This window comes from Ambystoma mexicanum, chromosome 6p, assembly GCF_040938575.1.
Source record: "Ambystoma mexicanum isolate Mex_15411 chromosome 6p, UKY_AmexF1_1, whole genome shotgun sequence".
Classification (NCBI taxonomy): Eukaryota; Metazoa; Chordata; class Amphibia; order Caudata; family Ambystomatidae; genus Ambystoma; species Ambystoma mexicanum.
The window spans coordinates 5782265-5806398 of NC_090935.1; the positions used below are offsets into that span (position 1 = coordinate 5782265).

The 24134-nt window shown below is 46.4% G+C and overlaps 1 pseudogene; it reads left to right on the forward strand.

Moving 5' to 3' along the window:
- Positions 1-22263, forward strand: part of LOC138511126 (zinc finger protein 850-like) — a 70895-nt pseudogene extending 48632 nt beyond the window's left edge.
- Positions 22264-24134: the final 1871 nt, after the last annotated feature.

Here is a 24134-nt window from a genome sequence, read left to right on the forward strand (position 1 = left end):
AGCAGCAGCCTGTAGTCTTAGTACATGATGCTGCTCCTGCACTATGAGTGGCAGATGCTTGGCAACCCATTTTCGTTGCCCATATTGTACCTGCACTTAATGTTGCTGCCTCCCCTGTGCCTGATTCCTGGCAATGTTAAAGCCAGGCTCTCAGGAGATCCCTGGGTGGGAGCTCCAGGGCCTGGCAGGTAGGACTTGCCCTTCCTCCTGGAAAGGCAACAGGGGCAGGCTTTCTGGAATCTACATAGCCCCTTAGAGCTGGACTGTTGACACTGGGGCGTTATCCAATGGAGGTGGCTTTGACATCAGCCACCTTACCTACATCAGTGAGGCCTACTCTTACAATTTACTCTGCCACCAGGAGGAAAGACCCATATTTATGATACTTTATATCAAAGGTGCAGAAAATTAGCTGCTGGACATTGTGCCCGCAGCAGCTGTAAAAAGGGCACACAAACTCTTGAACCAGCTCTGTGCCACTGGGGGGTAGTTTCTGCAGCTCTGACAAGAGACTGGCGTAGCGGAGCATATGTGTACACTGATTTTGGCACATAGTTTATAAGAGGGGTATCTGGGTAGCAGACCACCTTTTATTAGATGTATTGCCTGCTTAATTTCTTTATTAATAAAAATAAAAAAGCTAGGGCTACTATACCCTTGCCACTTGGCAATCCTTCACAATGAGCATCGCCCAATTGGTTCAGGAGGGGCTTCACCTGGGGTTGAAACACACTTCCCCCAGAGCCAATGGGCCATCTGAGCATTAGAGAACATTGGGGAGCCATCTGAGCATTCAGAGAGCATTGGGGAGCCATCTGAGCATTAAAGAACATTGGGGAGCCATCTGAGCATTCATAGCTCAATGGGCAGCCACCTGAGCATCCAGAGAACATTGAGGAGCCATCTGAGCATACAGAGATCATTAGGGAGCCATCCAAGCATTTAGAGAACATTGTGGAGCCATCCGAGCATTAGAGAACATTGGGGAGCCATCTGAGCATTCAGAGAACATTGGGAAGCGTTCTGAGCATTCAGATAGCATTGGGGAGCCATCTGAGCATTCAGAGAACATTGGGGAGCCATTGGAGCATTCAGAGAGCATTTGGCAGCCATCTGTATTGTAAACTTGCACCTGTAATTGGTAATTTCTGTAACTGGTAATGTCTGTAATTTGTAACTGTAACCTGTAACCTATGCTCTAAGCTGTACATATTCTTACTTTTTGCGCCCTTATACTCCAGGGTCCGGTGCGCACAATAAATTCTAAACAAACAAACAAACAAACAAATCTGAGCATTCAGAGAGCATTGGGGAGCCATATGAGCATTTAGAGAGCATTGGGGAGCCACCTGAGCATTCAGAGAACATTGGGGAGCCATCTGAGCATTCCGAGAGCATTGGGGAGCCATCTCAGCATTCTGAGAACATTGGGGAGCCACTTGAGCATTCAGAGAGCATCGGGGAGCCACCTGAGCATTCATAGAGCATTGGGGAGCCATATGAGCATTCAGAGAGCATTGGGGAGCCACCTGAGCATTGGGGAGCCATCAGAGCATTCAGAGAACATTGGGGAGCCATCAGAGAATTCAGAGAACATTGGAGAGCCATCTGAACATTCAGAGAGCATTGGGGAGCCACCAGAGCATTCTGAGAGCATTGGCGAGCCATATGAGCATTCAGCTAGCATTGCAGAGCCATCAGAGCATTCAGAGAACATTGGAGAGCCATCCGAGCATTCAGAGAGCATTGGGGAGCCATCGGAGCATTCAGAGAGCATTGGGGAGCCATCAGAGCATTCAGAGAAGATTGGGGAGCCATCGGAACATTCAGAGAGCATTGGGGAGCCATCTGAGCATTCAGAGAACATTGGCGAGCCATCTGAGCATTCAGAAAGCATTAGGGAGCCATCTGAGCATTCAGAGAGCATTGGGGAGCCATCTGAGCATTCAGAGAGCATTGGGGAGCCATCTGAGCATTCAGAGAACATTGGGGAGCAGGCTCCCTTGACTCATAGCATCTCCATATTCTTTCTGGTGGTCATAGCACTTGGACCTCATCACGAGTTTGGCGGTAACCCTTAAAACCGGCGGTAGCGCTATTACCGCCGGATTTAAGGGTCCGCCAAATCAGGGCTTCGATGGATTTCTCCCCAGCTCTGAGCTGGGGGGAAATCCGCCAAGTTCACGCTCATACCGCCAGCGGGTATGAGCGCGAAAATTCCACATTGAGCCCAAAGGGGAATGGGGCATTCCTGAATGGGCTCAGTGGGGAATGGGGACTCCCATTACCGCCAAACCTGTGATCCGGCACTAATAGCGCCGGGGGGTTTGGCGGTATGGCAGATAGCGCCAGCGCTATTAGCGCCGGCGTTACCGCCCAACTCGTGATGGGGCCCCTTGTCTCCACCTGGGATCTTCTGCTGGTACTAAGAATTCACCAGGGTTCCCCCTTCGAACCCTCTTTCTCTATTGGAGATTCTTAATGATGAAGAAAGTTTATTTACTGGCAGTCGCTCGCATTTTCCCCAAGGATCGGTGAGCTGGGTACCCTGCTCTTCTGTCCATCATTCCTGACGGTGGGTCTGTAAGCATTCACACAAAGGTTCGACCCTTGCTTTAGGCCCAAAAGTTCCTTATGCTGCAGGAGATCCTTCTTCCTGCTCTTCCTGCTCCACCTCCATACACTGAAGGGGTTCCCAAATCCCTAGATGTGAGATGGGCGCCTTCCTACTAGAACCGCTCCCTTCCTATCACCTGAAAGCCTGTTTATCATCCTGGATGATTGGGCAGGATGGTATCCTCCTTCCTGTCCTTCCTGCTACCCCTCCATACACTGAAGGGGTTCCCAAATCCCTAGATCGCATAATAGGTCTTTAGCGCCGGGGTCTCACAAATCCAAGCATGCTTGCATCATAGCCCATTAGGGCACGGGGCACGCAAATCCAAGCATGCTCACATCATAGCCCCTGGACCTAATGGGCTATGATGTGAGCAAGCTTGGATTTGCGAGCAACCCTGACTTAATGAGCTATAATGCGAACAATCTTGCATTCACAAGCCCATGGCCCTAATGGGCTATGATGCGAGCAAGCTTGCATTTGCGAGCCTACAGCCCTAATGGGCTATGAAGCGAGCAAGCTTGGATTCGCGAGCCCCCGGCCCTAACGGGCTATGATGTGAGCAAGCATGGATTTGCAACCCTCTGGCCCTAATGGGCTATTTCACAAGCCCCCAGCCCTAATGGGCTATGATGCAAGCAAGCTTGGATTTGCAAGTCCCTGCCCTAATGAGCTATGATCCGAGCAAGCTTGGATTCGCGAGCCTCCGGCCCTAATGGGCTATGATGCGAGCAAGCTTGGATTTGCGAGCCCCCGACCCTAATGGGCTATGATGCGAGAAAGCTTGGATTTGCGAGAACCCGCCCTAATGGGCTATGATGTGAGCATGCTTGGATTTGAGAGCCCCGGGCCCTAATGAGCTATGATGCTAACAAGCTTGGGTTTGCAAGCCCCCGGCCCTAATGGGCTATGATGTGAGCAAGCTTGGATTTGCAGTCCCCGGGCCCTAATGGGCTATGATGCAAGCAAGCTTGGATTTGCGAGCCCCGGACCCTAATGGGCTATGATGCAAGCAAGCTTGGATTTGCGAGCCCCGGGCCCTAATGGACTATGATGTGAGCAAGCTTGGATTCTCAAGCAACCCAGACTTAATGAACTATGATGCGAGCAAGATTGAATTTGCAAGCCCACAGCCCTAATGGGCTATGAAGCGAGCAAGCTTGGATTCGCAAGCCCCTGGCCCTAATGGGCTATGATGTGAGCAAGCATGGATTTTTGAGCCCCGGGCCCTAATGGGCTATGATGCGAACATGCTTGGATTTGTGAGACCCCGGCCCTAAAGACCTATTATGCGAGCAAGCTTGGATTTGCGAGCCCCGGGCCCTGATGGGCTATGATGTGAGCAAGTTTGGATTTGCAAGCCACGGGCCGTAATGGACTATGAAGCAAGCAAGCTTGGATTTGTGAGCCCCGGCCCTAATGAGCTATGATGCGAACAAGCTTGGATTTGCATTCCATCGTCCCTAATAGGCTATGATGCGAGCAAACTTGGATTTGCAAGCCCCGGGCCCTAATGGGCTATGATGCGAGCAAGCTTGAATTTGCGAGCCCCCAACCCTAATGGGCTATGATGTGAGCATGCTTGGATTTGCGAGCCCCGGGCCCTAATGGGCTATGATGTGAGCATGTAGGATTTGCAAGCCCCGGGCCCTAATGGGCTATGATGTGAGCATGCTTGGATTTGCGAGCCCCGGGCCCTAATGGGCTATGATGCAAGCATGCTTGGATTTGCGAGCCCCAGGCCCTAATGGGCTATTATGTGAGCAAGCTTGGATTTGCGAGCCCAGGGCCCAAATGGGCTATGATGCGAGCAAGCTTGGATTTACAAGCCCCAAGCCTTAATGGTCCTTGAAGCGAGCAAGATTGGATTTGCGAGACCCCGGCCCTAATGAGCTATGATGCGAGCAAGCTTGGATTTGCAAGCCCCTGGCCCTAATGGGCTATGATGCGAACAAACTTAGATTTACGAGCCCCAGGCCCTAATGGGCTATGAAGCTAGCAAGTTTTGATTTGCAAGCCCTGGGCCCTAATGGGCTATGATGCGAGCAAGCTTGGATTCGCAAGCCCCCGGCCCTAATGGGCTATGATGAGAGCAAGCTTAGATTTGCGGGCCCTAATGGGCTATGATACAAGCATGCTTTGATTTGCGATCCTTGGGCCCTAATGGGCTATGATGTGAGCAAGCTTGGATTTTCGAGCCATGGGCCCTAATGGGCTATAATGCGAGCACGCTTTGATTTGCAAGCCCCGGGCCCTAATGGGCTATGATGCGAGCTAGGTAGGATTTGCGAGCCCAGGTCCCTAATGGGCTATGATGTGAGCAAGCTTGGATTTGTGAGCCCTTGGCCCTAATGGGCTATGAAGCGAGCAAGCTTGGATTTGCGAGCCCCGGGCCCTAATGAGCTATGATGCGAGCTAGGTTGCCTTTGCGAGCCCCGGGCCCTAATGGGCTATGATGCGAGCAAGGTTGGATTTGTGAGCCCCAGGCCCCTCTATGGGCTATGAAACGAGCAAGCTTGGATTTGCGAGCCCTGGGCTCTAATAGGCTGTTATGCGAGCAAGCTTGGATTTGTGAGCCCTGGGCCCTAATGGGCTATGATGCGAGCAGGCTTGGATTTGCGAGCCCCGGGCCCTAATGGTATTATGATGCGAGCAAGCTTGGATTTGCGAGCCCCGGGTGTTGTATAAATGACTCTTGTTTTATGCTTTGCTTTGCCATGTTCATTCTAGAATGAGCATGCGACATGATGCTATAATTGGAACACTGAATCTTGGAGAGTTTGTTGTTGCTTGAGTTATAACAGTTGAACCTGAGATCTTGGATTTGTTGGGGGTCTCAAGATACTGTGCTTCACATTACCTAATAAAAGCACAATTGGCGTGTTTGCTTTTATAAGAATGGCGACGAAGGTGGGATTAATGTTCTGGTGAAGCCTGCTCTGTATTTTTTATAACGTTAATCCCCACTGAGACCCCCAACACCAGCTGGTGGAAAGTGACGACGCTCACCGCGTGTGAAGCAGTGGAGAGGCACCCTGCATGTCCCAGTGTCGTCCTGCCAGCCGCGCACTCAGTTCTGCAGAGGAGCAGATTGGCGCCGACGAGAGAAGCTGTGTTGACCCGGCAAGCGAAGAGAGGTGAGAGACGTATTGAAAAGTCTCATCGGGATTTGTGTCGACGCCGCTGGGGCGTCTTGGAGCTGTAACACCTCAGTGTACATCTCCCTGTAGGAGCCCCGTCCCTCTATGCCAGCAGTCCGCTTGGCATTTCAGGATAAGGGGCAGCACAGTGCGCGTCCAAGCGTACACCTGTCACGTGATCCACCACGTATCCAGAACTCAGGTAGTTGTCGTGGAAGGAACAGCGTATGTGCCCTTCATTGGATTGCCGTTATAAACAAGTGAGTCATGTGTGCGGATGTCAGGCAAATTCCGTGGTGGAAACTCTGCTTTCTAAATGGAGGTCTAGTTTCACAGGGTGAAGCGTGTTTTCTGTTGAACCCACCTAGGGCCCTCCGGGGAAGGCGGCCTGGGATTGCTGCTGAAAACAGGAACAGGTGAGACATTTCCAGCAGTCTAGATTCTGATTCGAATAACCCCAGTTTTGGCTAACAGATATCTACCCAGTGAAAGAGGAGAGATTGTCTGACTTGGCTGCTCTGGTCCTGGATGAGCGGCACCAGACGCATATATATAATATCCAGTGCTGCGGATTGAAGTCACAATATGGCACTTTCTGGAGTACCGGGTCCCCAAGTGTTTATGCCTACGCCAGGCCCACCCAAGATTAAATGGGTGCCTTGGAAAAAGGGGTTTTTACATTACGTTAAAGCTACCTGTGGTAATGGGATGTCGATGGAGAGAAAGGTGGCAATGCTCATGCACTTTTTGGGATATGAAGGTCAGAGAATATATGACACTCTCCCTGAGATTTCTCAACTGGATTTGGAAGAGGGATCTAACGATTTTGATGTGGCTTTGTTAAAATTGGACAAACATTTTGAAGCTAAAACGAATACTGTCTTGGAAAGATATCATTTTGGCATGAGGTTCCAAAATGAAGGAGAATCTGTTGAAGATTATATCACGGCTCTAAGACACTTGTCTCTTAATTGTAAATTTGGTGGTAGTCTAGATGAACATATAAGGGACCAGTTTATGTTACATTGTGCGAATGTAAAAATTTGCGAGGAAATTTGGTTGAAAGATGACCCTAATTTAGAGGAGGTAATAGGCATTGCAAAAAGGATCGAGCACACCTTACAGTGCGTAGCCAAATTGGGGGTTAAGGAAAATAAGGCATTGTCAACTGTTGAGGTTCTGTAGGTGAATGATAAGAAGGGAGCCTTTGTGAAAGAAAAGAAAAAACAAAAGGTCAAACCTGATAGACGCTATGAGTATGCCCAAAACAAAGGTAGGGGTGGTGAACAGGTAAATAGACGCGTTCAGAAAGATGGTCCCCAAAGTCACATAAAAAGGGAAGACAGACTGTGTCTCAGATGTGGTAGTGCTCGACATTTGTCCACGTCTCCCATATGTCCTGGAAGGCGCATGAATTGCAGCATTTGTAAGAAATGGGGTCATTTTGAGAGCTGTTGCAAACATTATCGGGTTGGTAGTGGAAAAGGAACTCTTCTCATTGAAGAATATGATGGTGCAACATCTGAGGAAGGTGATATTTCTGAGAATGAAATTGTTACTGTTCACATGGTAAAGTGCTTGGGGTCTGATGAATGTGAACACCCCTCTGCTTGGATAAAAGTGAATGGCCACTTAGTTAAGATGTTGGCTGATTCATGTTCAAAGATCACGTTAACGTCCAGAGTGGTGTTCGAGAATGTAGTTGATGGTTCTATAGAGCAATTACTACCCTCTGATAAAATGCCGGGTGGGTACAATGGTGATAAAATAGACATTTTGGGGTGTTGTAATGCCAAGTTCGAGTTTAAAGGCAGAGTGACTCGTGGAAAAATGTATGTCACTAAAAGGGGAGAAACATTGCTGGGTTGGAAGGAGCAGAGAGGATTATGCATTAAGTTAGACACTAATAGTGAGGAACAAGTACTTAATGTGGCCAATATACATGGATCATTTAGAAATAATTCTGGAAGACATGAGTTGGTATTTAAGTATCCAGAATTATTCAAGAGTAATGTAGGATGTTTAAAAGGAATGGTTCACAAGATTGTTGTAAAAGAGGGAAGCAAACCAGTTGTATCTAAACTTAGGCCGTTACCTTTGTCGATGCGAAAAGCTGTACGTGAGGAACTGATGAAATTAGAAAAAGAAGGCATTATTGAGCCGGCCAAGGCAGTAGAGTGGATTTCTCTTATGGTAGTGGTGAAGAAAAGTAGTGGAGATTTGAGAGTGTGCATCGATCTAAGAGAACTTCATCGGTGTGTTGTGGCAGATCGCCACCCTCTCCCAAACATGGGAGAGTTGTTGAGTTGAATTGGAAGTGCAACATTTTTTTGCCAAACTAGATATGGCAAGTGCCTATCATCAAATCAATTTAGATGCTGAATCTCGCAAATTGACTGCTTTCATTACTTATGAGGGAATGTATCAATTTCGGCGCATGCCTTCTGGTTTAATATCGGCATCTTCGGTATTCTAAAAGGTTATGGACAAGTTGTTAAAAGATGTCAAAGGTGTCTGGTGCTTTCAGGATGATGTTCTCATATGTGGCAAGGATGAGGAACAATTGAAAGGGAGACTGGATGAGGTTCTTAATATTTTTAAGGAGAGAGGCATAACTTTGCGAAGTGAAAAATGTGTTTTTATGACACAGGTTGTTCAATATCTAGGCCATGAAATATCAGAGCATGGGCTTCAACCAAAAAGGAATCTGGTGGATTCCATTCTTAAGGCAAAATCTCCTAGCAATAAAGCTGAATTGAGGTCATTTCTAGGTACTATTGAATTTTATCATAGGTTTGTTGAGAATTATGCTGACTGTATAACCTCTTTAAGGGCATTGTTAAGGAAAGGAGTTGAATTCGTTTGGAGTAGGGAATGTGAAAGAGAGTTTGAAGAGATGAAAAGAAAAATAGATATGGCCAAACCCTTATCGATGTTTGATACAAGGAAAATAACTATTCTGTCAGTGGGTGCCAGTGATACTGGTATAGGAGTAGTGATGTTGCAACCAGATGTGGATGGCTCAGAGATGGTTGTAATGCATCATGCATCACGAATGTTGAGAGGGGCAGAACTTAATTATTCTGTGCTGGAAAAGGAAGCCTTGGTGTGCTATTGGGGCATTGAGAAAATGAAGAATTTTGTGTGGGGTCAGGATTTTACTTTGAGAACAGATCATAAGCCTCTCAAGGCAATTTTTGAAAATAAAAGCCTTGACAAGGTATCAAGGAGAGTTGCTGGTTGGGTCACAAGATTACAATGCCACAAGTTCTATATAGAAGTGGTTGCAGGTAAAGAAAACGTGCGAGCAGACCATGCCTCTAGGGTGAAGCTGGAGGATGGGGCAAGTGAGAGCAGCAATAATGTGTGTGGTGAGAGTGAAATGGTTTTTGTAACTGCAGAGGGTATCATACAAAAGCAAGAATGGATTTGGGTGTTAGAATCAGATGAAATGTGGAAACGCATAGTGATGTTTGTAGAAAATGGGTGGCCGGAGAAAAGATTACTTTCCGGGGAGGAAAGGTCATTATGGGAAGTAAGAATTGAATTGTCAGTGAAAGGGGGGCTATTGTTCCGATGGGACAAATTGGTAGTTCCTGGGTGCCTGAGGGAAAAGCTGATAAAATCTGCTCATCAAGGGCATATAGGGGTATGTAAAACGAAAGAAGTGATAAAGGCGGATTACTGGTGGCCTGGTATTGACCGCGAAATTGAAAAGTGGTTGGTGCATGTACAGATTGTATTAGATCTGGACAAAAATTTGATGGCTGTGTCTCAACCCATGGGAAAGACAAGTATACCTGAGGGAGTGTGGCAAGATTTAGGTCCGGTTGACATGGGGATGGGAAGAGGAAAGTTCATTCTTGCCCTAGTTGACACATTCTCAAGATGGACGGAGTTCAAGATCATGAGAGAAGTTACATGTCAACGCATTATAGAATTTCTTGAAAATGTATTTGAAAGGGAGGGTCTACCTAGTAGTATTCTCACAGATAATGGTCTCCAATTCACTGGAAAGTTGCTCAGAGATTATCTGGTTAAATGTGGGATTAGGCACAAAAGGACGCCTCTGTATTATCCACAATGAAATGGTATTGTCGAAAGGGTCAATAGATGTATTATGGAAGCTATCCATGGAGCGAACAAATGTGGTTTAGATAAAAGAGTAGCTGTGAGGGAAAGGTTGCATGCGTTGCGGATGGCTCCTGGTTCTGAGACAGGTGTGAGCCCCTTTGAACTCATGAGGGGCAGGAAAGCTAATACAGTGGTGGCTCCAGCTTCGATGGGCAAGGGATGAGAGACGGATGTAGTTGTGGAAGATGTAAAAAAGAGAATGGATGTACGTAAAGGAAAATGGGTGGAAAAAGTCAATGAGAGAAATCCTAAAAAGAGAAGGGTGGTTAAAGTTGGAGACTGGGTTCGGATAAGAAAGGCTGTGCTCTCGAAGAAAGGAGAGCCCTCGAAGAAAGGAGAGCCCCTGTATACGGACCCTGTTAAAGTTGTGCAGGTTTTTAGAAATACTGTGGGGTTGGAAAGTGGGCAAATCTGGAACATGTCCAGAGTTGCAAAAATTAAGAGATAACTTGTTTCGTGCTCATTTAAAGTGATACATTTGTAAATATGTGTGTTCATGAATTATAATTTTTTTTGTAAAATAGGGGAGGGGAATGTGTTGTATAAATGACTTGTTTTATGCTTTGCTTTGCCATGTTCATTCTAGAATGAGCATGCGACATGATGCTCTAATTGGACCACTGAATCTTGGAGAGTTTGTTGTTGCTTGAGTTATAACAGTTGAACCTGAGATCTTGGATGTGTTGCGGGTCTCAAGATACTGTGCTTCACATTACCTAATAAAAGCACCTAGTTAACACAATTGGCGTGTTTGCTTTTATAAGACCGGGCCCTAATGGGCCATGATGCGAGCAAGCTTGAATTTGCTAGCCCTGGGCCCTAATGGGCTATGATGCGAGTTTGCTTGGATTCGCAAGCCCCCGGCCCTAATGGGCTATGATGCAAGCAAGCTTAGATTTGCGGACCCTAATGGGCTATGATGCAAGCATGCTTGGATTTGCGAGCCCTGGGCCCTAATGGGCTATGATGCGTGCAAGCTTGGATTTGCGAGTCCTGGTCCCTAATGGGCTATGATGCGAGCATGCTTGGATTTACGAGCCCCGGGCCCTAATGGGCTATGATGCGAGCTAGGTTGGATTTGCGAGTCCTGGGCCCTAATGGGCCATGATGGGAGCAAGCTTGGATTTGTGAGCCCCAGGCCCTAATGGGCTATGAAGTGAGCAAGCTTTGATTTGCAAGCCCTGGGCCCTAATAGGCTATGATGCGAGCAAGCTTGGATTTGTTAGCCCTGGGCCCTAATGGGCTATGATGCGAGCAAGCTTGGATTTGCGAGCCCCGGGCCCTAATGGGCTATGATGCGAGCAATCTTGGATTTGCCAGCCCTGGGCCCTAATGGGCTATCATGCGAGCAAGCTTGGATTCGCAAGCCCCCGGCCCTAATGGACTGTGATACGAGCAAGCTTGGATTCGCAAGCCCCCGACCCTAATGGGATATGATGTGTGCAAGCTTGGGTTTGCGAGCCCTGGGCCCTAATTTGCTATTATGCAAGCAAGTTTGGATTTGTGAGCCCTGGGCCTAATGGGCTATGATGCGAGCAGGCTTGGATTTGCGAGCCCCGGGCCCAAATGGTATTATGATGCGAGCAAGCTTGGATTTGCGAGCCCCGGGCCCTAATGGGCTATGATGCGAGCAAGCTTGAATTTGCTAGCCCTGGGCCCTAATGGGCTATGATGCGAGTTTGCTTGGATTCGCAAGCCCCCGGCCCTAATGGGCTATGATGCAAGCAAGCTTAGATTTGCGGACCCTAATGGGCTATGATGCAAGCATGCTTGGATTTGCGAGCCCTGGGCCCTAATGGGCTATGATGCGTGCAAGCTTGGATTTGCGAGTCCTGGTCCCTAATGGGCTATGATGCGAGCACGCTTGGATTTGCGAGCCCCGGGCCCTAATGGGCTATGATGCGAGCTAGGTTGGATTTGTGAGCCCTGGGCCCTAATGGGCTATGATGGGAGCAAGCTTGGATTTGTGAGCCCCGGGCCCTAATGGACTATGAAGCGAGCAAGCTTTGATATGCGAGCCCTGGGCCCTAATAGGCTATGATGCATGCAAGCTTGGATTTGTTAGCCGTGGGCCCTAATGGGCTATGATGCGAGCAAGCTTGGATTCACGAACCCCGGTCCCTAAGGGGTTATGATGCGCATCGATTTTGATTTTACGTTTTGAAAATATTTTGAAAACTAAAGTTATCCCAGCAACTTGGTAGACCTCAATTATAGTTCCCATTTTTAGGAAGGGAGATTGCATGTCTGCTGTTAGCTAATGGCCCATTGCCCTACTGGATGCTGATAGAAAGATCTTTTTGGCACTTCTTTTGAAAGAAATCGAAGAATGGATGTTGAAGACCGATCGTCTGTCCAGGTTTCAATCTGGTATCAGGAGGGGAATAGGGATAAAGGTGAGCAGGCCTGTGATCACTGCACTAATTGAAATGGCAGGAAGGAAGGAGGCGGGCCCATTACACGCAGCATGCATGGACCTGACTCTGGCATTCGACATGGTGGACAGGCCCATGCCAATTACACACAGCGTGCATGGACTTGACTCTGACATTCGACCTGGTGGACAGACCCAGGCCCATTATACACAGTGTGCATGGACCTGATTCTGGCATTCGACATTGTGGACAGACCCAGGCCCATTACACGCAGCATGCATGGACCTGACTCTGGCATTTGACCTGGTGGACAGGCCCAGGCCCATTATACACAGAGTTAATGGACCTGATTCTGGCATTCAACATTGTGGACAGACCCAGGCCCATTATACGCAGCGTGCATGGACCTGACTCTGGCATTTGACATGGTGGACAGGCCCATTATACGCAGCGTGCATGGACCTGACTCTGGCATTTGACATGGCGCACAGACCCATGCTTTGGTCTAAGTTGAGAAATTGGAGCTTTCCAGATTCACTTTTGTCAATTTTGGTTTGTTTATAGTCTGTTACCACGCTCGTTTTTAGGCTGGATATGCAAGGTTTCGTTTTAAAGGCAATCCTGACTGCAAGGGGTCTTAGGAAGGGGTGCGTATTGGCGTTTCTAATTTATATGTGTCTGACCTGGGCACATTTTTAGATCTTATCGCATTTGTACCTCCCAATGTAATGCAAAATGCTCCTGCTGACGATGTATTTTTTACGGATGGAACCTGAGTTTATCTTGTTTTTACACTTGTGAGAATGAGTCAAAAGTTAGTTCACAGAAGACAAGTGAAATGTGTTTTAATGGTGCCAGGTTCAGACCCTCTAAATATAGCCGGTCTTTGGGCGATAGCAACCTGATGGTGGATCAGAATATTAAATATTTGGGCTTTATTCTGATGAGAGTTTCACATGGTGCTGCATTATGTGATCAGTAAGTGGAGAGGGGGTCTCAGTCTGGGACTCAGAAGAGCTTTATTGGCGGAACTACTGTTGCTTCTCCTTGATTCCACTTATATCTCTAAGCTCTACGTTCTCCTAAACATTTTCGGATGATTTTACTTTCGAAAAATTAGAAGGCAGAATTTGTCGTAGAGCCCTGACCGGCCAGATGTGTTCATAGGATGTGAGATGGAGATAATATCAAGGCATTCTGTCGTTGCCTTGAACGTGATCACCCTGTATAGAAACATCATTATGGCAACTATTACCACCTTATATCAGTTGCTTTGTATTCAGGTTGGAAAAAATATTCCAGGTTGTGTTACTAGTATTAATACGCTTGCGAAAATGAACATAAATACTGAACTCCTTATCACAAATCCAGAAGAAGCAAAAAAGAAACTGTATGATCCTGACTGGATTCAGACTTGTGATAAAAAGGGGCTTCTACAAACTGTTTGAGGATATTAGCTTATAGAATAAGTGCCAGGGTATTGTCTCTTTATACATCTTTCAATGTCTCGATAGAGGTGTAATGAGAACCTTCCTTAGAATGAGGCTAAATCTTAATATACACGCGAGGGATCTTCTATATCAGGAGTCTTGGTGTAGACAATAACTGCAGGGTCTGTCAGCAGGCAGTGGAAGCCTTGACACATAGTTGTATCCAATGTCCTGCCCTTCATACTCGAAGAAATATTCTTCATGAAATGTGTTCATTACACTACTTTTCTAAATTAAATTTACTTCTGGTATAGGAGTTTTAGCGGCCGACCAGCAACACTGTTCATTACGGTTATCTAATCTTTAACCATTTTGAAGTTCACTGATTCATTTTAATTATTAATTATTTTGATAGTTTCATTAATCTCGCTTTTTTACTGTTATTGCATCGATGATGACTAAATTATGAATGTGTATGATGGTATGATGTTATTGGGTGGATCTTCTGATATTATTGTGAGGATTTTATGATGTGTGTTTTTTTTTTCTTTTGTATAAGGTTTTTATTAACCAATACAATAAAGACATATAAGGCCTGATTCATGGAAGTGATTTATAATGGCACAATCCCATAGGAAAATGTTCCATGAATCAGGCCTCCAGTGTCAAAAATCTATTCCCTTTTTTTAAAACCGGGACTATTATACTATGGACCGAGCTTTTAGGTATGTTTCAAGTGGTGCTTATAGCTTTGAAATGAAATGATATTTTATTTATATTGCGCTCATACACAAGTGTTTCAGAGCGCGACCAGGCAAAAAGTGAGGTGAACAGAGGAGAGCAAAAAAGGAAACAGCAATCTTACTAGGCCCAGTCACATAAAATATGTACAATATACCTCCAAACCCGAGGGTTAGATGTCATCACCACATAGTATATGCTATAAGGACCAGTAGCTACAGAATTAGGGACTCTTTAATCAGTTAAATAATAGTACAATATAATGTCTATACCCAATATTGCAAGGATTCTATAGGTATGTAGGATTGAACAGGAGGATTATGTACTAGAGTACAAGCTATATGTTCCTGCCAGCAAGAGAATGGAGGCTGGAGACTATTACTTTGGATCTGGGGTCCTTTCGGAGGCACCAGCTTGAATACTTAGTATTGCACAAAAAACCCTAGGTTTTGCACCATTTAGGTGTCAGTGGGACTCATCATGAGTTTGCCGGTCCGGAAACAAGGGTGCACGTAAGCTCACCGTCCCCCTTCTTTCTAGACCGGCAAACTACGTGTCTGCCTGCTGTGGCCGCTGTGACTGACATGTCTGACCCTGCCGGGTGCAGCGGCCACAGTAGCCAGACTCCTCACAGAAGTCCACAGTAGCCAGACTCCTCACAGAAGTGCCGGCACCGTTAACAATGGTGCCGGCGATTCCGAGTCCCCCCTCCCATAGAATCCTATGAGACTCTATGGGAATGGGGACTTACATTTTACTGGCGCCTGACTTCCTGGGCCGCCGGACATGGAATCTCCAGGTGGCACCAAGAAGTCAGGCGCCGGACTCGTAATTAGGCCCAGTGTCTTTTTCTTAAAGATCTGAGAGTGAGATGATTTGGTTTTGGTAAACGTCATTGTACGTACTGGAACCAAGAAGCGTGATTAGGGTTAATGCCTTCATTACGTACCGTGATCTTTATTACTCCTCGTCCTAGACTCCTCTACATCCACCTCTCTTATCTTGGAGAATGGATTGCTCCCGCCTTCATATCATACATAAAGTTCCATGAGAGTTAAGCAGTCTTGTACCCTGTATGACAGGGGGAGGGGGACAAAATGCCACAATCCAAAATCATTTTTGCGAGTAGACTGCTATAGGAAAGCAGATGCCTTCATTGTTAAGCACTGTGATAAGAAAGAGTAGGATTGGGAATAATGAATATTACATATAAGAAGTTAGAACATTATCCTGCAGACTATACAATTATAATAATGAAACCTTTTCTTCTGTCAACAGAGAGCAGAGCCATAACTAAAACCAATCTCTGGAAATCACCACAAGAAGATGGGCTATGCAGAAGAACACGAGCAGTACTACAGAAGATATGGAGCATCATTCCACTGAACGTGTAAAGACATTCACACCCTCACAGGACAGCCCAGTGCTCTGCACATTGACGAGGATCCATACAAACAAGAAGACATTGGTCTGCTGCTTCAGTCTCAGGCTCAGTCGAATCGTGCACATGGAATTTCACATGGCTGAGAAATGGTACAAGTGTACAGAGTGTGAGAAAACCTTCACCCACAGACCCAACCTATACAAGCATTGGAAGATCCACACAGGGGGGAAGCCCTATGAGTGCAATGAGTGCAAGAAAAGCTTCAATCTACCTTCATCTCTGAGACGTCATCAGAGAATACATACTGGGGTGAAGCCATACAAGTGCACAGAGTGCAGGAAAAGCTTCACTGACCCTTCAACACTGAGAAGACATAAGAGGGTCCATACTGGGGTGAAGCCCCATAAGTGTACATAGTGCGAGAAAAGATTCACCCACAAGTCAAACCTGTACAAACATCAGAAGATACACACAGGGGTGAAGCCCTATGAGTGCACAGAGTGCAGGAAAAGCTTCAGTCTACCTTCGTCTCTGAGATACCATCAGAGGACCCATACAGGGGTGAAGCCATACAAGTGTACTGAGTGTGTGAAAAGCTTCAGTCTCTGCAATACATTGAATCTTCATGAGAGGGTCCATACTGGGGTGAAGCCCTACAGGTGCACAGAGTGCAAGAAAAGCTTCTGCTACTCCTCCGCTCTGAGAAGCCATGAGAAGATCCATACTGGGGTGCAGCCTTTCCAGTGCACAGAGTGCAAAAAATGTTTTTCACAGAAATCAAACTTACACAAGCATGAGATGATCCACACTGGAGTGAAGCCCTATGAGTGCACAGAGTGCAAGAACCGCTTCACTGACCCTTCATCTCTGAGAAAACATGAGAGGGTCCATACTGGAGAGAAGCCCCACAAGTGCACAGAGTGCAAGAAAAGCTTCAGCAGCTGCAAACAATTAAATATTCATAAGAGAAGCCATACTGGGGAGAAGCCCTACAAGTGTACAGAGTGCAAGAAAAGCTTCAGTCAATACTCACATTTGAGAACCCATCAGAGGATCCATACTGGGGAAAAGCCTTACAGTTGCCCAGAGTGCAAACAAAGCTTCAGTCAATCTACAGTTCTTAAACGTCATCTGAGGATCCATACAGGAGAGAAGCCGTACAAGTGCACAGAGTGCAAGAAAAGCTTCAGTCAACCCTCAGTTCTTAAACGCCACGAGAGGATCCATACTGGGGTGAAGCCCTACAAGTGCATAGAGTGCAAGAAATGTTTCAGTTTGAAATGGGCCCTGATAAGCCATCAGAGGATCCATACTGGGGAGAAGCCCTACAAGTGCACAGAGTGCGAGAAGTGCTTCACTCAGTCCTCTGCTCTGATACTGCACCAGAGGATCCATACTGGAGAGAAGCCCTACAAGTGCTCTGAGTGCAAGAAAAGATTCTATGGCATCGGAGCTCTGAAAACCCATCAGATGACACATACTGTGGTGAAGCCCTACAAGTGCTCAGAGTGCAAGAGATTGTTCAGTAAGGTTTGTCATCTGATAAAGCATCAGAGGATTCACACTGGGGAGAAGCCTTACAGGTGCACAGAGTGCAAGAAAAGCTTCAGTGACCTATCGGCCATGAGAGTCCATCAGAGGATACATACTGGGGAGACGCCCTACCAGTGCACAGTGTGCAAGAAAAGCTTCAGTGATTCCTCAGCACTGAGAGTCCATGAGAGGATTCATACTGGAGAGAAGCCCTACCAGTGCACAGTGTGCAAGAAAAGCTTCAGTGATTCCTCAGCACTGAGAGTCCATGAGAGAATCCACACTGGGGTGAAGCCCTACCAGTGCACTGAGTGCAAGAAAAGCTTCAGTGATTCCTCAGCTCTGAGAGTCCATGAGAGGATTCATACTGGAGAGAAGCCCTACCAGTGCACAGTGTGCAAGAAAAGCTTCAGTGATTCCTCAGCACTGAGAGTCCATGAGAGAATCCACACTGGGGTGAAGCCCTACCAGTGCACTGAGTGCAAGAAAAGCTTCAGTGATTCCTCAGCTCTGAGAGTCCATGAGAGAATCCACACTGGGGGGGAAGCCCTACCAGTGCACAGTGTGCAAGAAAAGCTTCAGTGATTCTTCAGCACTGAGAGTCCATAAGAGAATCCATACTGAGGTGAAACCCTACCAGTGTACATAATGCAAGAACAACTTCAGTGAACCCTCAGCACTGCAAGTCCATCAGAGGGCCCACACTGAGGAGAAGCCCTACCAGTGCACAAGTGTGCATGAAAAGCCTCAGTCTTTCCTCGGCACTGAGAGTCCATCGGCGGGTCGATACTGGGGGAGTGTACAGAATGCAAGGAAAGCTTCAGTGACCTCTCATTACTGAGAATCCATCAGTAGATTCATTCTTTTTTTAAAAGACTGAAGAACCATGTAGTCTTTTGGGGGTCTTTGTAGACCCTTAAGTTCCCATATTGCTAAGTGAAGAGATGTTGTGGCGCTGTGAAAGAAATACATTCACAGCAATGAACAGGACGTACAGCACAAGATGAATCAGGCAATTCCATTCTAATGCGGGGAATAAACGTGATCCTATAGTGCCCTGTGCTTCACACCCTCGGCAGATCTGACAATACTCAAAACACCTCTGATTAGAATAATTACAGCCAAAGTACTGAGAAGCATTAATAAAAAAATAAAAAAACAAATGCCACCGTGACAGAGAACACCACTGTGACAGAGAACATCACTGTGACAGAGAACGCCACCGTGACAGAGAGCGCCACCATGACAGAAAAACGCCACTGTGACAGAGAACGCCACCGTGACTGAGAACGACCTGAAATTCTTTACATGCAAACAGAAGATCTTTCAAGAAGCAGAAATAGTAAGACGATTCTACAGAGCATTCAGGAAAACAATAAAGTCACACTGAAACATCACATGTTAGCCCCAAAAAATTATTAGGCAAAAATATATTATTTTAGTGTGTGATATAGTTTTAACAAGCAACACTTTACACATGTAAACAACATTAAACCACAGACCCAAAATACAATTGCATCATTAAGCAAGTTAAAAAAACATATCATGCCATAAGAAATTAATCAATTATCACACAGTAGTTTGTCTAACAATAACCAGTAGAGTAATCAGTCAGTCTATAACCTCCTAAGAAAGACATTTAAAAACAAGTTCATCATCCCACAGAATATTTCTTAGCATATTCAACTAGACTAGCAACATGAAGAACATTTCTACTCCTCATGAACCTCTACCAGTGCTACAAATCAACACCAGCCAGTATAGCAACAGGAAGAACATTTCCACTCCTCAAGAACCTCTGCCAGTGCTGTAAATCAACACCAGCCAGTATAGCAACAGGAAGAACATTTCCACTCCTCAAGGACTTCTACCAGTGCTGCAAATCAACACCAGCCAGTATAGCAACAGGAAGAACATTTCCACTCCTCAAGGACCTCTACCAGTGCTACAAATCAACACAAGCCAGGCTAGCAACAGGAAGAACATTTCCACTCCTCAAGAACCTCTACCAGTGCTGCATATCAACACCAGCCAGGCTAGCAACAGGAAGAACATTTCCACTCCTCAAGAACCTCTGCCAGTGCTGCATATCAACACAAGCCAGGCTAGCAACAGGAAGAACGGTTACACTCCTCAGGAACCTCTGCCAGTGCTGCAAATCAACACCAGCCAGGCTAGCAACAGGAAGATCATTTCCACTCCTCAGAAATCTCTACCATTGCGGCGAATCATCACCTGCCAGGCTAGCAACAGGAAGAGCATTTCCACTCTTCAATAACCTCTAGCAGTGCTGCAAATCAACACAAGCCAGGCTAGCAACAGGAAGAGCATTTCCACTCCTCAAGAAACTCTAGCAGTGCTGCAAATCAACACCAGCCAGGCTAGCAATGGGAAGAACATTTCCACTCCTCAAAAACCTCTGCCAGTGCTGCAAATCAATACCAGCTAGGCTAGCAACAGGAAAAACACTTCCAATCCTCAAAAATCTCTAACAGTGCTGCAAATCTACACCAGCCAGGCTAGCAACAGGAAGAACATTTCCACTCCTCAAGAACCTCTACCAGTGCTGCAAATCAATACCAGCTAGGATAGTGAATGCACACCCCTGTACGCTCAAGGAAAAGAAAAATACAACCCGCAGGGGTAAAAAGGCCAAGAGATTTCTTTCAAGGATAACAAGTTTTAATCGTACAAAAAGTGAGGGTGCAAGCAAAGAACTCTGCTGCTCGAGAACGCTCTGGTCTCCATATGCATGAACAACAGATTATAAAGGTAAACAGTGTCATAGGTGGCATCATTACATATAGTAGAAACCTGCGTGGCCGGTTGGTGAAACATGGGTCTGCTCCATAGGGAATGCCGGGGTACGATTGGTGCCAGTCTCGTCCGACTGTCTTCCCTCACCTTGGGTCATCTGGGCTCATCTCTCCAGAGACTGAAGATCAGGCTCTTCACATGTTGCTATTCTAGAGTTACCATTGTAAGATAATGCTACTACATCATTATGGCAGCACCTGGGAAACTTGGGGAATGGCACAGGGGGAGGAACACAATCACGCGGACCCACACATTTTTGGCGCGGTTCAGTTCATATCGCAATCTCTGGACCGAAGGCTTCCACCCTCGTTTTGAACTATAATGTATTTCTGGAAAAGGTGAAATGGTCATGTTCGTTTAGATCTTTTATGACCATTGATTTTATGGGTAGTGGTCTGTGATCACTGTGAGAAACCTGAAGGTGTCTCACCCGCTAGTCCCCGGAGATCTGTCATCGAGGTGGCCAGGACATGGCCATCACTTTTGGATCCAGTTCCTGGGGGTGGACCAGTACAGGAGGATCACCTGGATGAGGAAGTGGGACACCAGAGGTTGAGACACGGTATCCCCTTCCTTGTAACATCTATTTCCCCATCCTACCAAGTAGGATACCTAGGAACTGAACTCCCCCCACCCCTTTCTCCACACGAACACGGTCTCACAGACAGTTCACAGTGAGTGACAACGGACTAACACCAGAGCTGTATACCTGGCATGTCCCAACAACCAGGTCAGAAAAGGTCAGGCAATTACGTATCATTGCACACACCTGACTTCCATCACACTTCCCCACATGGATAAAAGGCAGAGCACGAAAGCACACTCTGAGCGAGGCAAAACACACGAAAAAATAGCAGTTCCAAGATGGCAGTTTAATACTAGGAGAAAGGTAGCAAGACCAGAGAGGGTTCTAAGTAGGGAAGTAACCTTGACCAGTAAAGACCGTTAATTTCGTGAGCAGTGGGAATTAAGAAACAAAGACCAGGAACTAAGGATGATCAAACCTGCACAGTGTGTCAGAGGTACCCAGCGCTCTCCCGCATCAATAACCAAGGCGGGGAGGAGCGATTGCCTCTATGGTACTATCCTTAACTCCTACAACAAAGCAGCATCAAAAAAGACAGCACAGCCGGTGAGACAAAGAGACTGATACCAAACCAGCTTGTGTTTTGAACCAATGTTGCAAGCGGCAAGATTGTATAAAGAGAACAGGATGAGAGACTGTGTTGAGCGACGCAAATACAATTGGAAGCCAAAGGAAGTAGTTGAACTTTATAATTGAACTTTGGAAGGCCAAGAACAGATACCATACACAGAGTGTTCTGGCACCACATGGGTGCTCATTTGAAAGTCTCTGTTAGGTGTCCAACTGATGGTGAGTATGAGAAAAGGAATATTAAGATCGAAGTGGTCATGCAATGAGTCAAGCTAAACCCTGTGCACATTCAAAAGTCTTTGATAGTTTAAAGTGCATCACAATTGGTCCAAGCCCAGCTGAGGGAGACTAATTGAGTGAAACAAAGTGTTCTGAGACTGGCTGAGGGGGACCCAGTGGGGATCCTTGCGTCACCCAAGAAAGAATTATCTGAACATAGTTGGAAAGGGATCTGAGGGGGATCCAGGGTGTACACCCAAATGGAATACTGGAAAAAAAATTCATGTTGTTTTTGTATACCAGGCCCTATGAGGCAAAAGACGTACAAGAAGTAAAGGGGCTTGGACACAAAAGGTCCTGAACTGTGAAATTTGAACTGTATCCTCGTGCCGCCAGAGTGTGTGCTTTGATCGAGTGAACCGCCTTGTCCCATGCTGAAAACATGGCAGAGGGAGGCCAACGGCCCAAATATCCTGACTTATCATTTTGTGAACACTTCTTTCTTTTTCATGAACATCACCCCACATTATTTGTAAATTAGTGGTAAGGATTGGCAATAATTTGTTTTAGTATAGGCCCTTTTTTGATTTGACTAGACTCCACTAGGACTGCATTATTATTATTTGATGGTTGTAGCTTGCTCCCATCCATAGATTTAGGTTTAGCTAGGTGTTTATCTCACCCTTGTGAAAGTTCAATAAACACCCTTGAACCGTGGTCACTTGGGTCTGCCTTACTGTTGATACCATGCCTTCCTTACATCACCCTCTATTGAAGAATTCAGGGGTTCTTGAAATGGGTCAGTGGTGGGTGCCATTACTCCTGGTGGGCTGGGTGGGGGTTGGAGGTCTGCTGTTGACATGGCAGTAATGAATGTGCGCCGCGAGGAGCCTGGTGCTATCTCATGTCCTTGCAGGGCACATTCCTCTCTGGGATAAGAAGTCATTGCAACAGTTAAGGAACAAAGGCAAAGTTCCATTGGGAATTAGCAACATGAGTTCATCTGCTCTCAGCGTATGGGCCTGTTCAGGTTTCTCTGTGGGCCCTATGCTTAATACCAATATAGAATCCACACCTGTCTACCTGCAGCCTATACACTGTACCATGGGATATATGTGGGCAGGATGCAGGTCCATATAGAATACACACCTTTCTACCTGCTACCTATACACTATACCATGGTATATATGTGGGCAGGATGCATGTCCATATAGAGTCCACACCTCTCTACCTGCAGCCTATACACTGTACCATGGGATATATGTGGGCAGGATGCATACCCATATAGAATCCACACCTCTCCACCTGCCCCCTATACACTGTACCATGGGATATATGTGGGCAGGATGCATACCCATATAGAATCCACACCTGTCTACCTGCTACCTATACACTGTACCATGGGATATATGTGGGTGGGATGCATGTCCATATAGAATCCACACCTGTCTACCTGCTACCTATACACTATACCATGGGATATATGTGGGCAGGATGCATGTCCATATAGAATCCACACCTGTCTACCTATAAGTTGCACTCTGGGATAGCTGTGGGCAGGATATATACCCATATAGCATCCACACCTGTCTACCTGCTACCTATAAGCTGCACTCTGGGATAGATGAGGCCAGGATGACTACCCATATAGAATCCACACATGTCTACCTGCTACCTATAAGCTGCACTCTGGGATAGCTGTGGGCAGGATATATACCCACATAGAACCCACACCTGTCTACCTGCTACCTATAAGCTGCACTCTGGGATAGCTGTGGGCAAGACATATAACCATATAGAATCCACACCAGTCTACCTGCTACCTATAAACTGCACTCTGGGATAGCTGTGGGCAGGATATATACCCATATAGAGTCCACACCTGTCTACCTGCTACCTATAAACTGCACTCTGGGATAGCTGTGGGCAGGATATATACCCATATAGAGTCCACACCTGTCTACCTGCTACCTATAAGTTGCACTCTGGGATAGCTCTGGGCAGGATATATACCCATATAGAATCCACACCTGTCAACCTGCTACCTATAGCCTGCACTCTGTGATAGATGTGGGCAGCATATATACCCATATAGAATCCACACCTGTCTACCTGCTACCTATATGCTGCACTCTGTGATAGCTGTGGGCAGGATATATACCCATATAGAATCCACACCTGTCAACCTGCTACCTATAGCCTGCACTCTGTGATAGATGTGGGCAGCATATATACCCATATAGAATCCACACCTGTCTACCTGCTACCTATATGCTGCACTCTGTGATAGATGTGGGCAGGATATATACCCATATAGAATCCACACCTGTCAACCTGCTACCTATAGCCTGCACTCTGTGATAGATGTGGGCAGCATATATACCCATATAGAATCCACACCTGTCTACCTGCTACCTATATGCTGCACTCTGTGATAGATGTGGGCAGGATATATACCCATATAGAATCCACACCTGTCAACCTGCTACCTATAGCCTGCACTCTGGGATAGATGTGGGCAGCATATATACCCATATAGAATCCACACCTGTCTACCTGCTACCTATATGCTGCACTCTGTGATCGCT